Here is a 17,346-nt window from a genome sequence, read left to right on the forward strand (position 1 = left end):
ATAAAATAAAATAATGAAATTTGGGCTATTTCCCATGTTGTTTTATTTTAACTTGAAATTTCTATATAAAATGCTACACAAAATTTGTGTCTCAATCAATACACCACCACATTTGATCACAAAAAGAAATTGATTGGTGGAGACTGATTTACTTTATTTTAAAGTGTTATTCCAAGTTCTAATTTTTTCACATAAAACAGTCTGTAGCCAGGACTAAAAAAAAAACATGGAAAATAATAAGTTTTTTATATGTTTACATAACTTATAATTATTTTATGGTCAGTAGCTTTCTATTACCCCTAAACACAAATGCACAAAGATACCTACAAGGAACAGCGTAGTCTTCCTATTACAATAAAAAAAAAAATTCTTGTTTTATATGGAGATAGCAAAAAATCAGACATTTTAACAACAAAAGTTTTTACTGGGGGTATTGACATATGTTTACCCAACCACCCCTAGGGCTCTTCAGAATATATTTCTATGGACATTTCAAGTTTTGAACAAATTTGGGACAGAGGTGACCTGAGCGCAGTGTAACTGATGTGTTCTTCTGCCATTCTGGAAGAGGTGTGTGTTGTCTTCTTGGCATTCCTTCTAAGGGTGCAATAAATTTCCAAAGTACCATACAACTATTGACATTGTTTTTGGGGTAAAAAATGAGAACATAGGCTTAATGAGTTGCTATCTGTGACCTAGAAATTATATTTTGTAGGCAATACCTTGCATATTGCTCCATGTAAGCATTTTCTTTCCTTAACATTACAGGAATGCTAAATGGACTTTCAGGTGAGTAGAACAGTTTTTGTAAGTGGTACCTAGGTTTGATTTTTCTGTGTCTTATTGCTACCTATACTGAAGTACAGTATGCTTCTTCCCTAAACGTTTTGAACACATGTATTTTGCCATTATCAACACTAAAAAAAAGGGAGTATTCATGTTGATGATGAGATCTTAGCTGAGAAATAAAAAGAATTCAAGAAATGTGTCTCAGAAATAGCTGGTTCACAGAGTATCAAGTGAACAGATTGACAACTGTATTTTAATAGCATATTAGAAACAGCAGAACAGATGATACATGAGAAATTTTTGCACTACCATGATACAGAAGGTTATTCAGAACTTAAAAATTGTGAATAATGTAAAAGACAATACACCAATGTATTTTAAGTTTGTTTTTATTTGATAAAAAGAGGCTTTTCTTCCTTTTAAATGCCCTTAATAAAGAATTAGCAACAGGGCAATAAAACAGAGATATGAAGAAATTATTTGACATTTCAGCAGAGAACTCTGCTAATGAAGACAGATTTGAGGTCAAGATAATGCAAGAGTTGGGCAATACCTTTTCATTCTGTAAATAATACAAAATACCTTTATATCAGCTGTTCAGATATGACCACACTATATTTTGTTCTTTGAGGTAACTAAGGAACATAGTTGATACCTTGTTTAATGATCATTTTTCTTTAAATTCTTGCCTGTGGAAAGTTCTAGCAGTCTTTCTTGTACTATTTTCCTGATACTCTTTTTAAATCTATTCTTCCTACTGCTACATATGAAAAGTCTAAGCATGAGAATTAATTCATAGGTCTTCATTTATGATTTCTAAGCTTCAAATATCACATGATGGGCCTTGAAGATGAAATTATTTGGAGAAATTTTGGCATAAGTCATACCACAATTTCATAGTCTTTGAGCAACCTGTGAAAACAAACTTGAAAATAATTGCAATCCTTTTCATAAATGGATAATATGTGCAGGTACTGCACTTACCATTTCACAGCATCAGTGGGCCTTTGTTTATATATTTCCTGGGTTGGTTGTTTCTTTTTACACTTGATTGCAAGCCATTCTAGGGTATCCATGAGATGGGCCATAAAATACACTGCAAGTGTTATTTAAATGTTTATTGCAAACTTCATTTTTCTGTATAACAGAAGTGGAGGGGGAAATTGCAAACTTTTACTTATAATAATGAAAATCAGAATTATACTGTCCTATTTGCGGTAGTTCCTATTTTTCTCCCAAAAATATTTTACTGGTACATATATGCAGGAAGAAAAACACCTATGTGTGTGTGCTTCCAAGTGTATTTTATCAGCCAAATTAAAAGAAGATGCATGGATGTTGGAAAAGGCTCATTAATCAAACAGATGTAGTTTCAGTAATTGCGAAATCTCCCTATTAAGCAGAAGCAGTAAGTCATTAAAGTATCCTCACCGGCCTTTTGGCTAAGATCAAGCATAGAATATCTTCTCATTATGATAATGGATTTCAATAAAATGATATTCCATCATTCTCCATAAGGGAACAAAATGAAACTTTTTGGTTAACTGCAATCACTTAATCATTCATTATATCTTCCTCCAATCTTGTTCATTCATTTATAAGATAAAATTAAATCTTCACAAACTCAGCATACTATCCTGGCAAACTGCATTGAGCATAAAAGTTAACTTTGTAAATTAAATTAAGGGTGGCTTAATGAAATTAATCCAGAAAGTAAAGTGAACACTAGTAAAGAAGTACATAATTTTCCTTTTTTTTTTTTGTGTGGATTTTTTTTTTAAATTTGGGAAGATATTAATAGATACAAATTCTGTTTCTTTTTAATTTAAGGAGAATTTATTGAGGAAAATTAGATAATTAGCAGATAATTTTTTTCATTGTCTTTTTTTTACTTCAATTTCAGTTATATTATTTTTTTGTTTTCAGTACCCTTTGAATTAATTTTTTCTGTGAACTAAATATCTTAATTATATGTATATGATTTTGACATATCATTTATGGATTCAGGAGTGAGAGAGAAAGAAACAAACTTTAAAAGAATAATTTTACTTGGCATATGATCTTACAAATTTTATTATAGAAGATTTTCCATATCCTGACTTGCTGTTCTTCTTTCATAGCTGAATGAAATAATTCAAACATTTTACTTTTTGCTTCAAGATTTTTGCTCATCTTTACTACTTCTTATCCAGAATTACTCTGTGTAATCTAGTCACCTGTAAAAGGACAAGGCATGATGACTTCAGTGCTTTGAGTAAGTCATTTGAGGTTTGATGAAAACTTTCACATTTGTTAGAGGACAATGTATGAAGACCGTCTTATTGCAAAGCTGCATTATCACTGTGTTTGTGGTGATTGACAACACAGTACATTTAAACTTTTCTGCACACTTTTGAAAATGCAGACGTGAAGAGACTTTCATCAAAGCAGTATGATTTATGTTGCTGCTGATGCATGTATGCCAGGAACAGCAATTTCAGAGATGTAGAATAGCATGTGAATTCAGGGTGGTTATCATGTTCTTTATGAAAAGCTCACATCACAAGTTGCTTGACAGAAATGAGTAGCAAATCCTCCAATTCTGCCACTGGTTTCAGGCACTAGTGCTAGATATTGGATTTGCAGTGCAAGCTCAAATTTAAAGAACTGCTGCCTAGAACAGGCAAGTAAAAAGTGTTCCCTGTGAGGTCTTTCCTCTCCTAGCATGCAACTCTGCTGTGATCATTAGAGGGCAAACTGACCTAAACTCAGACCTTGTCAGTGTTTTCTGTTTACTGAAAGGACAGCATAATTGGATTCCTTTGGTATCACTTCCCTATTTCTTTCATAAGGGAGGAATGATGTCTGGATCATAGAATGGTATGGGTTGAAAGGGACTTTAATGATCACCTAGTCCCTACCTCCCTTCCACAGGCAGGGATATCTTCCACCAGAATCTCATGTTTCCTTTCAGTGAGATCCCAAGAGTCTGTGTCAAAGAGAGATGAAATCCAGACCTTCACAGATTTCTTCTGGATGTGAATATTGTGCTGAGGACAGGCTGTTATAACTTGAAGCAGAAAGCTTCAAATTTAACTTTGTAGAATTCATCTTACAAATTAATTTATTGATATTTAGTTCTTTTCAAGTATATCTGTAAAAACCCCAATGTTTAATGTTTTTACACTGCCTTTAGTCAATAGCATTGGTGTGAATGTCTGGTGTCTGACAAGCAGTGCAGTCAGCTCTCTGATATATGATTAGCAGCTTGGTGGTGAACCCTGGACAGCTGCCAGGCATACCCACCCTTCTGGGAAAAAAATAAGATGATTGTGGGTCAAAATAAACACAGAGAGATCACTTGTCAACTACCTCATGTGCAAAACATATTTGACTTGGGAAAATTAGTTTATTCTATTGCCAGTTAAAATATAGGTGGATGCTGCAAAGAAATTAAACCAAACAACATAAAATGCCTTCCTGCTTACCTCAGTCCCTCTTTTTTTTTCCAGTCTAAACTTCACTCTTTTTCTCCTGACCTTTACCTCTTGACTGAGCAGCAGAGGGTGATGGCAAATGGTGTGGTCATTGTCTTCTCTGCTGCACTTGGTCTCTCTGTATCCCTGCTCTAGTGTGGGCTCCTCTCCATGGGACTGGGACCCTCCAGAGGAATCCAGCCAGAATATTCATGTCCCTCTTCCTGTCTTCCCTTGGAGGTCACAAGGCCATTTCTCACTCTTTCTTACCTCACTTCTGGTCAGTGTTTTGATGACCACAGAATCAGCAGACCCCTGCCAAGACCTGAGCAACTCCAGTTGGTATGACTGAAAAGGTGATCCTGCCTTGCAGTATTTGTGTATGTATACAGCTTTCCATTGTATTTACAGGAGGCATCCTTCACTTTGAACATAATGGGAGTCCATGACCCAGACAAAGGTAGTAAATTGTGATGTTAGGAACTTACTATTCAGATATCTGATTAAAATTGGAGAGAACAGGCTATAATTATTCGGCACCTTCATTTTTCACATATGATAATTTAACTGTCCTGTGTTCCTTTGTTGACATGTTAAACAGGTAGTAATAATAAGGTTGTACCAAGCATAATTATCACATTCTCTTGGCCTTAAAAATGCCTCAGCTGTAACTGAGCATGATAATGAAGATACAATAATAGATGCTGCTGCTGTCAATACTGTTTGCATTTGATAATTAGAAAAGCCTAACAACTTTTATGTAAAGAATGCTGTGTGAACAGCAGGATAAGCTGGGTAGCTAAGGCCATGGTAAAATATTTTGGATTGGATTTCTACAGAACACTAAAATAAGGTAGGTGTGGTTATTTAAATCAGGAAGAGGAATGCAGAGACACACCATACCTCAAAATCTCTTATAAAACCCATATATATGGCATCTTTCTAGCCAGCTTTTAAGATTAATCACATTACAATTCTTTTTAATGAATGCTTCTTAATTCAAGCATTTCTGATGAGACAAAAAAGTACATGAGGAAAACTTGAGAGCTTTAAAAAAAGAAGAGCACTTGAAGCTACCTGGAATTGTAGTACTTTCACAATGAAAGGTATATAAACCCTACTCTTGATTAAGCTCTTTTAAAATTGTTTTTGATGTGAAGTATGTTCAAAACTGGTTTTGCTACTTTGCAATTTCTTCTCTTCTGTTTCCATCCAAAGATTTCTTCTTCTTGTCCCAGTAAGGCACCAGACAAGCATGAGCAAGGCATAAGCTCTCTTTTGCTATGGATGAATGTTTTTTTTTTTTTGAGACTGCTTAAGACCACCAAAGACGGGTGAATTTTGCCTGGGGTGATGTAAAGACTGGATGTAGGAGAAGTGCAGCACCATCCTTCCACCCTTTCTTTTCAATCTTTTCTAGTATGACAGAACCATTATGATCAGTACAGGCAGCCCCTGTCCTTTGACTTGAACTTTATAGTCTGGATAGAAAGTTTATTTTCAGTTAAGTAGTTCTTTGGAAATGGTCATATTGTTTGTTTATTTTGTACAGGGCAAAACATATGCATTTTTTTTGCTTTTTTGAGGGAGGAGGCTGGAAAGAAGCAAAATTCATTTAACCACAAGGTTATTTATATAATTTAGGAATCTGTTATGCTGTACATTTCCTGTGGTGTTCTTAGGGCAGAGAAGCTTAAGACATAATCCTTTTCTTTCAGTAGCAGTGCTTCAAGAAAAGAGCCAGAAAATTTAAACTGAGTGTGGATCTCAAAATATTGAGGTCTTCTGTATCTCTTGTGTTTGCATCTCACTGTTTTTTTTAACACCATTACTTGGTCAATTATTTTAGGAAGTATCAGTTGTTGTGCCTTTTTGATTGAATATCACCCTATTACAAAAACAAAACCCAAAAACCACTACACAGTGATTGATTATTTTCTATTCCTCTCTTCTACCCCTTTCAAGCCAAATGATAAAAATTATTCATGAATGTTAGACATTTCAGTTTTGATTCCCTGAAAACGAAAGGAAAAGTACAAAATAAGAAGCCGATCACATGGTAACTTTTTTATGTAAAATTGCACCTACAACTGGATCCCACATGTCATTTACTAATGACTTCTTTTGAAACAATCTGAGCTTCTCTAAAATTTGGATATATATTGTCCTGATAAGTTCCATGGTTTATGCACTTGAATCTCACTTACATTTTTTTGAATTCTGCATGCTTGTGCAATTTTGATATCATATCCTATGTTCCTGTTAAGGATTAATAACAGCTGACCCTGGCTTTCTTTTCATTGGAATTTAATCCCTTTTTAAAAAGAACATAGAAAGACCTGAAACACTCCAAATCTGTATCTTCCCCCACTAATGATAAAACCATCATAGACCCTTACAAGATTTTATTGTCTCCCTGAATATAGAACAGCTAGAGTTTGGGCACACCAGATTTTCTGGAATTAAGAACTGTGTCATCTCAAAACTGGAGATTGCACTTTTGACTGATAGTTCTCACTGTAGCTATCTGATGTTAGAAAATAATTGATCTATCATTCATACAAATTTTTTCAAATGTTTGCAACTTTCCTTTGCTGGCATTAAGTCACTTAGTTTAAATGTCAACTTTCATTCCAAATTTTACTCCTTCTAGAAACTCATGAATCCAAGCAGATGGATGAGGAGTTTGCTTGTGATGCTAGTTGCCCTGACCTGTTTCAGAAACAACAATCCTATAAATACACCTGGGAATCAAACATTCTCAGCTACCCAACTTGTTACTCTATCAGGAAAAAAAATGTTCTTTTCAGCTTCAGATATACAAATTTATTCAAATCTTCATATCTTCTTGTCATAATGGTGGGATGTTTTTGTTTTAGTCTCTAGGGAAATAGATAGTCATTCTACTTTTAATTATTAAATGCTAGGTGCTTTCAAACCTTGGGGAATATGGTAACACATCCACAAAATATGTGCTATGAAGCTACTGTCCTGAACTGACTTTTACCTTGTGCTGTTGCTTGAGTGCTTAAGGATGCTGAACACATTGGAATCCACTTGCAGATATTTTCACCAGAATATGAAAACACTTGTTAGCCTACTCTGATTTACATATCTCTTTTCTTCAAGGTATTAATGTAAGAAATTTGGGCCTCTAGTGTCAAAGCTCACAGCCATATAGTTTTATAATTGGTTTGAGTTTCCCTGTATGTATAATAAACCTCAGAGAATGTTGTGTCTCACAGGCTGGCTGTACTGCAGCTTGCTCTTTTTGGTCTACAATACAGAGAGTTCAGAAATCTAAACTATGGTTACATTTTTCTATTATCAAATGGTCCTCAATTTCTTTTGTTGTTCTTACTATTCTAGCCACAGTTCTATCCAGGATTTTGGGCCTAATATAAACCACAAAAGATATCACCATTGTTTGGAAGCTTATCTTCTGGTTTTGTGAAATCAGATCATGACCAACATGATTTAAACATAGGCCATATATAACATATGCATTACCTTAATGCAAGAGTAAGGAAAATAATCAAAAGTATTTCTTCTTTCACCTTTTCAGAATACTTTATTGATGCTTTGGTGAAATCAATGTATTATGACAATTTAATTTCTTTGGTCACTTGATACTTCCTCAGAAATGTGGGAAAGAGCGCTTTTCAACAAAAGTTTGCAAAATGCAATCGGAGTTAATCCTCCCATGCACCAGTGACAGGAACTGAGAAAACACATATTTTAGTCCTGGTTGGAGGAGAAAATCTTCAAATAAAAGCCAGGAAACAAAACTTAGACCTTATTTGTCTTTTGCACAGAGGAAAAGAATAATCTGTCAGTATAATATCGTTACATTCATATATCACACACCTTTTGGCTTTTGCTTCTCTCATCACTTCTAACATTAGACAACTGATAAACTAATAGCTTCTGCTATAAATATAACATCTGTTTTCTCTAAAGGGGATATGAAGGTAAATATCAATGGACAAACATAGAATTAATAATCCTTTTGAATAAAACCTTGATTTAAGCTTAAGTGATGTTTGCTTTCTGCTGTGCAAATTGAGAGGCAATTCTCTGCCTCGTTCTGCATAACCTGCTAATTTCTATTTTGTTCCTCATCTAACCGAAGGTGGAATGTGCTTTGCATGCTTAATGGTATAAAATATTTTGTCTGCCTGGTAGGAACAGAGTTTACTCTCTAGCCATTATAGGGAAAGTGTAGTTTTCTGATAAGGCCTTCAGACAGGAATCTGCAGCTTATGCTCTGTGTTAACTTTCTCACAAGACTTTTTAAGCAACTTAACCAATATATGGGTAAGTAGATAGCCTCATTACAGATAATAAAATATTCTGAATGTAACTTTTTTGAAATTAATTTATATACATTGTATACACTAAAACATCTATTTTTCTGTACCTGTGATACATTGGTTTGAGAATTAATGTTAAGCTTTCTGTGGGAGTGCTTTTATTGTTGAAGTGTCCAGCAATTTTAAATTCACTGTTTGCTTTGGTCTTGCTTAAATCAGATAAAGTGTAGAATAACATCTCTAAATTCAGATCAATTATGTTGATAGGGAGCTGCTAAAAGTAAAAAGACCATTATAATAAATAAGATTTTGAGAGGAAAAAAGAGCATATTTTGTTTTTGCTAGAAATAAAAGCTTAATTTTAGAGACGGAAACCTGCTAAAGCAATGCTGAAAAGTAAAGCTGTTTGAAAAAAAATATTTAGAAAATTAGCTGTTACCCACTAGTGCCTTATCTCTAAGTTCTGAAAAACAAACAAATAAAATAAGGAACAAAAAAACCAAACAAATCCAAAACACCCACAAAAACAAACAACTCCCCCAAGAAAACCCAAACAAACCAACTGAGCTTCCACCCCTGCCCATGAACAAATGACACTAGTTGATATAAAATTAACTGAGGAGGAACATAGGCTAGGTAATTAATGAAATTATTCTAATTTAAATTAGATTTAATGAAATAAATTGTGAAGATTTTATTCTTTTTCTTTTACTTGATCTTTTTCCTCATCTTTGTGGGCCCTTCCACCTGCAACTCCAAAATTTCAGTGACCTGACTCCAGATTTCTTCACACTTAACTCAGATATCAGTCTGTGAAAAATCACTTGTACCTGTAAAGGCACCTAAGCTGGAGCTTTGTTTGCTGTAAACAGTCTTCAAAATTCTCTGTTATTTTCAGTAGTGAAAAGGTGAAGAACTATATTTGCATGCCAGAAGGTTAATAACTGAAGAGGCATCTGAGGGTTGGGTATGCAAAAATATGGAAATATTCATGAGTTTTACTTTGCATAGAGTTGATAGTCTACTATTGCTTATGCACTAAAGACAATTTAATGACAGCCCAAGCATCCAACCAGACTGACTGACTTTCAATTATTCCAGGTGCCACTGACCTTAGTAGTTGAGATTTTTTAAATTAGCAAAAAAGATGCAGGTTTCCCATACAACTCTGAGTTTCACAGGGTGCAAAACAGTTTACAAACATGTTCATAAAAGGCACAAGGGTGGGAACATGTGATGAATTCCCAATGGACTGTAGACTCTAAAGTAGGCCAGAGACAATACAGGTGTGCTGCTATTTAGAGTGATGTAAAAATTTCTGCTGTCCACTCTCTTCCAACATTAAAAAAAAATCCAACCCTAAATCAAACCACAACTTGCAGCCAGAACCAGCTGCCTAAGTAGTCTTACTGTAGGTAAGAAAGAACATACTTTTCTAAAATAATTTAAAACTGAATTTTACTAAATGATAAAATAATACATACATTTAACTTTGATGCGCCTTGTTCTTTCTGAATGTAAAACACTAAATGAAATATGCATTTTGGGTAAATTAATAATTTAAAATTATAATTTTCTGAAAAATTGAATTTGGCAAGTTTTTGGTACTCTTTTCTATTTTTTTCCTTTCTGAGAAGTTGAAATTTTTATAAATTTTAATTTCAGGAGGCTGCTTTGTATACAGTGATTCCATACTGAATAATTTAATTAAACAAATCCTAATATCTCTGGGTAAGTTGTAAGTCACAGTAACTAATGATGTTAGCTTTAACCCTTTTCTCACTTTCAGTGGTTAAAGACAGAAGCTTGGAGAGTGCTGTGGTTTATGTTATATACCACTTAATGATAGAAATCCATCCAGAAATGTCTCATAATAGTCATACAGTACATTGCATAATGATGCAATTCTTATGATATTTTCACTTCCAATATTTCCCAGTGACATTTAAAAATGTTTATTAAAAATTCCTCAAACCAAGAAAGTTTTGTTACTTATTAATAGCCTGGGCCTTGTGGAATAGGATAGTAGTTTGTAGTACTCAAAATCTGTAGCCGTACCATGACCTTTCAGATTAATAAGTCATTGTCTACTCTAAAAACTGATCAAGGTATCAGAAATTAAGTTCAAGTAAAAAGATACTTTGAATACTTTGGAAGATCTTGTAAAGTTCTGTCTGTCTGTGGGCATCCACATGTAGTTTTAGAAATGGCCCTGGTGATGCTTAAAGACTAATTCCTCATTCAGAACCAGAACAAAGAAGCAGATCATATTTTGTGTCCATTGCTCTGAGCAAAGTAAGCACCATAAAAAAGCATTACCAGACACTTGTTCCTTTCCTTACAGAGCTCTAAAGAAAGGCTTGATATAAACTTCAAAACATGTAACCTTAATGCTTAAGATTTGTGTGTGAAGACCACCAAATTAATATAATTTGTGACTTCACCTTGGAGTGGGAAAAAGAGCTGCTGCATTTTCTTCCTTTCCAGCAGCAACTAACCTTTTGAAGCAACAGTGGATTATCCCTATTGATGGTATACAACTTAAAGAGGAATATGAAATATCCCAGGTGATCAATATGTGCTGCTCTAATCTTTTTGATTACAGCTGAGCTTGAGCAATACTTGCAGAAAAGCTTCAGTGACATTTGGGCTCATTTGCTCATGAAGTTGAATGATAATTTGACTCTCAAACAGTCCATCAAGGGCATAGTGTGAAATGTCAGTCATGTGGAGAATCTGCCAGCTTCTGCAATATGAAAAATAGGTGGGACAGAAGAGGGTAAAAAATTAGGCTTCTACTCCAGCAACCATTTAGTATATATATAAAGAGGCCCAAGAAATTTGGGGAGGAGTAAAAAGTTAGCTTGTTATCCTATAAAAGAGAAAAAGAAAGTAGCAGAATATGGTAGGTTTTCTTAAAACTGTATTCCAAGCCAAGAAAACACAATAAAACATGCAAAAGCTATAAAGTTTTTTGTTTGAAAAACCCCAAATGTATCAAAGCCTGGTATGTTTGGAAAATACACCTGACAGGCAAGTATTTTCTTTCCCCATGAGAGAAGGTTGTATTTTATAAACTCTTCACTGATTTCTTTCTGACTTAAGTACTTGAGAGCATGAGGTATACCCTACCTGGCTTTTTTCAGACATCACCTGCGTTCCTGTCACACATGATCCGAAGTTTGGATAGAGGCATATCATACCAGGGCAGCAGGGTTGTGAGACAGGGTGAAGACTGAAATTAAACTTGTGGCAGCCTGTGCTCAGTAGCACCTGCTTCTAAGTTTGGTTTTTAAAGGGGTTGCCACTGATGATGAGCTGCTTTGAAGTACCTCCTGCATTTTGGCTTGCATCACTTTAAAAGTTCATTTGAAGCAGTGCATAAAATATTCTAGAAGCTTGTGCTTATTTATTCCTACTCTTTGGGGAGACACAGGCTTGTGAATTAAACTTGGTATATTCTAGCATTCATTTTGGATTATAAAACCTACCTGTGCTATATGGAAAGTGGGGCTGGCTCAGCATAATAATACACTGCAATCCAAACCAACTGCATTAATATTCCTATTGGTTGTCATTGGAGATATGCCAGTTCTCATATGTGCTTACCCACGTTTCAGAGTGCCCTTGCAATCTCATGGCTACTTTTCAGACGCGCTTGGTGGCTTATTCTTCCTCCTCAGTACACTACAGTGAAATTATGTATTCAAATTGGAGGAGAAAAATGTTTTTAGGCTAACTAGCATTTAGCATACAGTACAAATTAAGCCCAGATGATATGATTCTCTCCCTTGCTCCCTATCATTTGTCTTGGAATTCATATTTAAAGCAGGAGTCTTCTGCATTAAAAGATTGAAATTGTTTATAACCATTTTTCCCCCCTACACTTGACAGGCATTCTTGTATAATTAGTGAATTGGATATACTGGTAATAGTTCAGATTTTGTGGTTTGTATCATAAATTTTCTGTTTGTCTAGTGTAAAGAAAGCTGATTAGGACTTTAAGTTAGAGAGTCGGGGCTTTGGATATTTCTTGGCTATGATATTTTTTTCAGTGCTGATACAGATTAAGTCATCTCTTTAATCTTCTGCTAGCTATTTATTATGGTTATTTTTAATTCAGAACGCAATATTGACATTGCAGTCATTTGCCTTTTTGAATTTCAGTTGTTCAGTTTTTGAGTTCATTTCTGACATGGACATATGGAGCTTTTTTTAGTAAAGTTTTTATTGGTGGCATGTTTATGTCTTAGATCTATCCTTCAGCAAAATTGTTGTCTTAGATTATAATTTTATAGGAAATCTTGACTGAAGATTTTAAAGTAGGAGGGATGAATTATGGATTTGATATTTATTTAAAGGTGTGTTCCTCAGTGCACACTGGACCACATGATGTAAAAGCCTTTCTTATTCAAAAGCATGCTTAGTAAGTCACCATCACTTATTTCTGATGAGTTATGGTTATCAGTATCCAAATATTTTTAATTTTTAGAATAACTGTACACATCACACCTTTTTATTTTGCTGACAGATTCTTGGCAAGGGCTTCTGGGAGACCCTCTGATGCAGTTCCAAATTATTCATAAAAACTACCTGTAACTATAAATGTATATTTTTTCCATTTCTTAGTATTTTTAGATAGTTTGTATGCATTCTAACCTACTGCTAGATACAAATGTCAAGAAGACACAGATAACTGCAGATTGTTTTTTTTTCATCTACTTTGACTACTTTTATAAGATATGTCATCAACTTTACAGGTGACCTGTTTATTGATCAGAAAGCATTTAAACAGACTTCTATGAAGTGAAGCATCAAAGTATTTTACTTTGCTTTGCCCATCAACAATCATTGAAGTGACTGGTATAGTGAGGATAAACTTTAATAACCTATGGGGGTTGATAAGAGAGTTTGTGTGTATGTGGACTGCTTTGTGCTGCAGTCAACAGCAGTCCCTTCAAATAACGGGGTTCCTATTCCCCAGGTAGTTCATAGACTAGTAAGTGGGAATTAAAGCAATTGCAGACAAAATAGAAGATGAGCCTTTTTTAGTTTATCCAGCATGATGGGTAGGATATAAAAATAAGCTAGAAATAGACTGTAAAACAGGAAAGAATGGGTAGATATATTTTCTTTGTTTTGTTGAGTGTGAACACTAGAAATATGAGAGTCTGCAGTTGATAAGACAAGCGATCCATCTCATCTGCTATTTGGTTTCCAATAGCCAGGTGCCTGAGAAAACATGTAAGAATAGAGCAAGTGCGCAGCACACTTTTGTTTCAATGAGCTTTAAGTCTTGAGGAATATGAAAATTGGGGATTGAAGATGTTTTGCATTTGCGTTTAATGACATTAAGTGACCTTGATCCATTGATCTAATTATTAGAATCTTAAGAAGACTTGATTTGATGGACGTATACTTGTTATTTCCCTCTGAATAGGGAAGTCAGAGTAACAAATGTCATCATTCTTATGACAAAGTTATCAGTTCTCTTGATCTAAACACAGCAGAGTGGAGTGGAAGTGTCTTTTTGCTTCAGAAAGTTAACATTTAAATGGACCTAAGCTGCCATGGCCGTTAATATATCACTGAGACAAATGGTATGGAGGAGAGTTTATTCCTTTGCTGCTGCGCTGCTGGCAGGAGAGTGTGCTCTGTAATTGATTAACAGGGCATTGTGCATTGACTTATATGGGGAAGGCTATTATATCTCAGTAACAGGAAGGTATATATGATTCTGCTAAGTAAAAAATTGAATTCTGCAGGAACTAAAACCGCTGGAAGAACAAAAGGTTCCTAAAGTTGTTTGGTTTTTTTTTTTTGGTTTTTTTTTTTTTCTCTTTTAAATTTGTGATATAACAGTATTTCGTATTCTGGAAGTTTAAATAGTGCAATATATTTAGTGAAACTTTCCTACAGGGCTAGAAATATTAGTTTATGTAAGCAGTCTTTTGACTTTTATTCTGTTGGACCTAAAGCCATGAGTTAATGAAAAGATGTAATAAAATTTTTAAGTGTATTAATCTGAAATATGGACCTTTCCTGTAATTCATATGCATTTATGGTGAATTTCTCATATTTTAAATCCTAAATGAGCAGGGAGATTGGAAGGTTTGTTTTTTTTTGAAACAATGAGAAAGTGACACATTTTTTCTTTACTTGGTATGTCAAAATAGACATAGGAGAGGATTACAGTTCTAAACAATGAAGGCAAGTGATATTAACTCAGGGTTTCTCCTATCCCCCACCACAGTATTGATGATTATAATCAAATTAAGACATCAGGGCTCAGAGGGCTGAGGCTCAGATCAAATACTTCAGAAGCACACATACATCACATGAAGCATATTCATGACTGTCTGTAAAAATTGTGACCACAGTGGCAAATAGAGGGATGCCCCCTTGTAAGACTTTTTTTTTACTAAGTCAAGCTTCTCTGTCTTATTCTTTTTAATCCAAGAGTATGAATTAGTGAAACAGAAATAAGGCAGACCATTGATGATTTAGAAACTAATATTCATTCTAAATAAATTTTCCATATTTCCTTTTGTGAACCTTCAGTAGTAGCCCAAATATAACAGCTGTGAAATTAAAAGAAAGGTATTTTCTCAATAGCTACTGGAACCAGTAGAAGATCTGAAGTTCTGATGAGCTTCTATTGTTAGGAGAGGCTTTTTTCATCTGTCATGCTTTTTCCGAGCCCAGTGTCAAAAATCTATGCTTATTTCTGTTGTGGAAATGAAGAGTTTGCTCACATTTTTAAAATAACTTTTTAAAACTTTATGTTCTAAGATAGATATTTTATTTAACATTTTTTTAGACTATAATAATAAAGACTATACTTTTTTAGACTATAGTAATATAATAGCTTCAATTATCTTAGTAATAAATCAAATTGAATAAATTGAACACATTTTTTGTAACTAAGTTTTTACCATTCTATTATTTTTCCAAGAAGATTCAGATTTTTCTTCCCACCCTAGTTTGAAGCTATAGGTGGCAGAAAATTGTATAAACCTAACAATTTACTTTGCAAAATGTATTTTAAAACCCTCAGGAAACAGAACAAAGGTATATGTTCAATCTTAGTTTTCATTACTGATAAGAACATGGGTTTCTTTTCCTAAAGGGTAAATATCATGTAATATAAGCATATGAAAATTATATAAAAAGATTGTGTTATGTATTTTTAAAAACTTCTCATTGTGTGTTCTGCTTTTAAATGTTTCATTACATTTTTACCTAGACAACAGGATTAATGGCAAATGCCTTCAAGTCTCTAGCTAGGTAGCACAGAAAAAGAAGTGGCAGCACAAACAGTTTGCAAGCTAAAAAGCTATTATGATCTACAGAAAATAAACCAATACATATAGAAATACTTCAGAAAAACTTTTTCAAGTAGTTCTGCATTTATATGATTATGGCACTTAGGACAAAAGCTGGTAGTTATGGCAGTCTGCTGCTCACTTCTATTCTTAGCTCTAACCTTGCACCGCTTAGACTGAAATAAAAGCAACCTGGCACCCAGGATCTGAAAACACAGGTGTGTGCAGAGGTGGGTGCAGTCCCGGTGTGCTGCTGCAGGGATGTGGTGTGAGGAGCACCTGGCTGCAGGCTTCTGACCAGACGTGCTGGTCTGCTGCAGCAGAGCAGAGGGAAGAGGACATCAACCTTTCTGGTTTGTGGTATAAACAATAATGTTTCAAACCATTTATCTTCCCTTGTCAAAATTCCATCATTAAATACTGTGGTAGAGAGCTTAAAAGTCATTGGAATCATTATTTAATTCGGTCCAAAGCAGCTGCCCTTCACTCTTGCTTGTGCTTGTGTGAATTTTTTTTCCCTTAATGTTTGTAACTCAGACATTTATAAAGGACGTTTATTTTCTTTGTTAAATGTCAAAATACTAATTTATGAATTAATGTTGTTTTGTATTTCTGTACTTCAGTTTCTATTCCTGTGAAAGTAATTTTATTTTTTACTATGTGAGACTGTACATTTTAGGAGAATTACATTATATATTACTTGATTCACTGAGAATCCTTTTTTTTTTTTCTCCTAAAGCTCTTTAGAAGATAGAATTAATTTGGTCTCTGTGTGTGATCCAGTCTGATAAAACTACTGTTTTTAATTGTACCAAAACTAGGTGTTGTGGCTGAGCATTAAATATGCTGCTTATGCATATTTAGACCTAATGTAGAGCACCTATGGTGACCTAATGCTTTCTAGATACATAAATTGAGGGTATTTCCACTTACAGCAGAGACTGTGCTGCAGTGCATGTGTTTAAAAAAATTATTTAGGCTTACTGGTGTAGGCCAAGGCTTTTTTCAGTGTTATCTGTGATATAAAGGAGTAATTTAAGCTACATATTTCTCCCATCTGTAGAAATACCCACAACAAAACTCACAAAAGGCAGTACATTAATTAAGTATTTGAAAAATCCTAAGCCATTTCTCTTCATTCTAATTTATATAATGCAAAAGAAGGAGATTTGATTTGCAGTTTTTTGTTCATGAGGAAGGCTAAGATACTGATTTTGGGTTTTTTCCATTTTAGATGCTAATACCAAGTTAATCTTCTTCATAGTGTGGTAAAATGGAAATGAAGAACTCAAATGAATTTAGTGATTAGCTATTATAGTGTTTTTTTTCAGTGAATTTGTTGTATCTGATAATTCATAGGCATTAATTAATGTTCCCTAATTTATTTTATTTTTTTAATATCAGATTTATCAGCACTTCTGTTACAGAAATGAAAATGTGTATCTTATTTACTTCTTAGAAAGC

The 17,346-nt window shown here is 34.2% G+C and overlaps 1 protein-coding gene across 2 annotated transcripts in view; it reads left to right on the forward strand.

The window, feature by feature from the left end:
* Positions 1-17,346, forward strand: part of CNTNAP2 (contactin associated protein 2) — a 1,054,227-nt gene that overhangs the window by 297,342 nt on the left and 739,539 nt on the right. The window lies entirely within an intron of this gene.

The sequence above is a fragment of the Lonchura striata genome, chromosome 1, assembly GCF_046129695.1.
Source record: "Lonchura striata isolate bLonStr1 chromosome 1, bLonStr1.mat, whole genome shotgun sequence".
Lineage (NCBI taxonomy): Eukaryota > Metazoa > Chordata > Aves > Passeriformes > Estrildidae > Lonchura > Lonchura striata.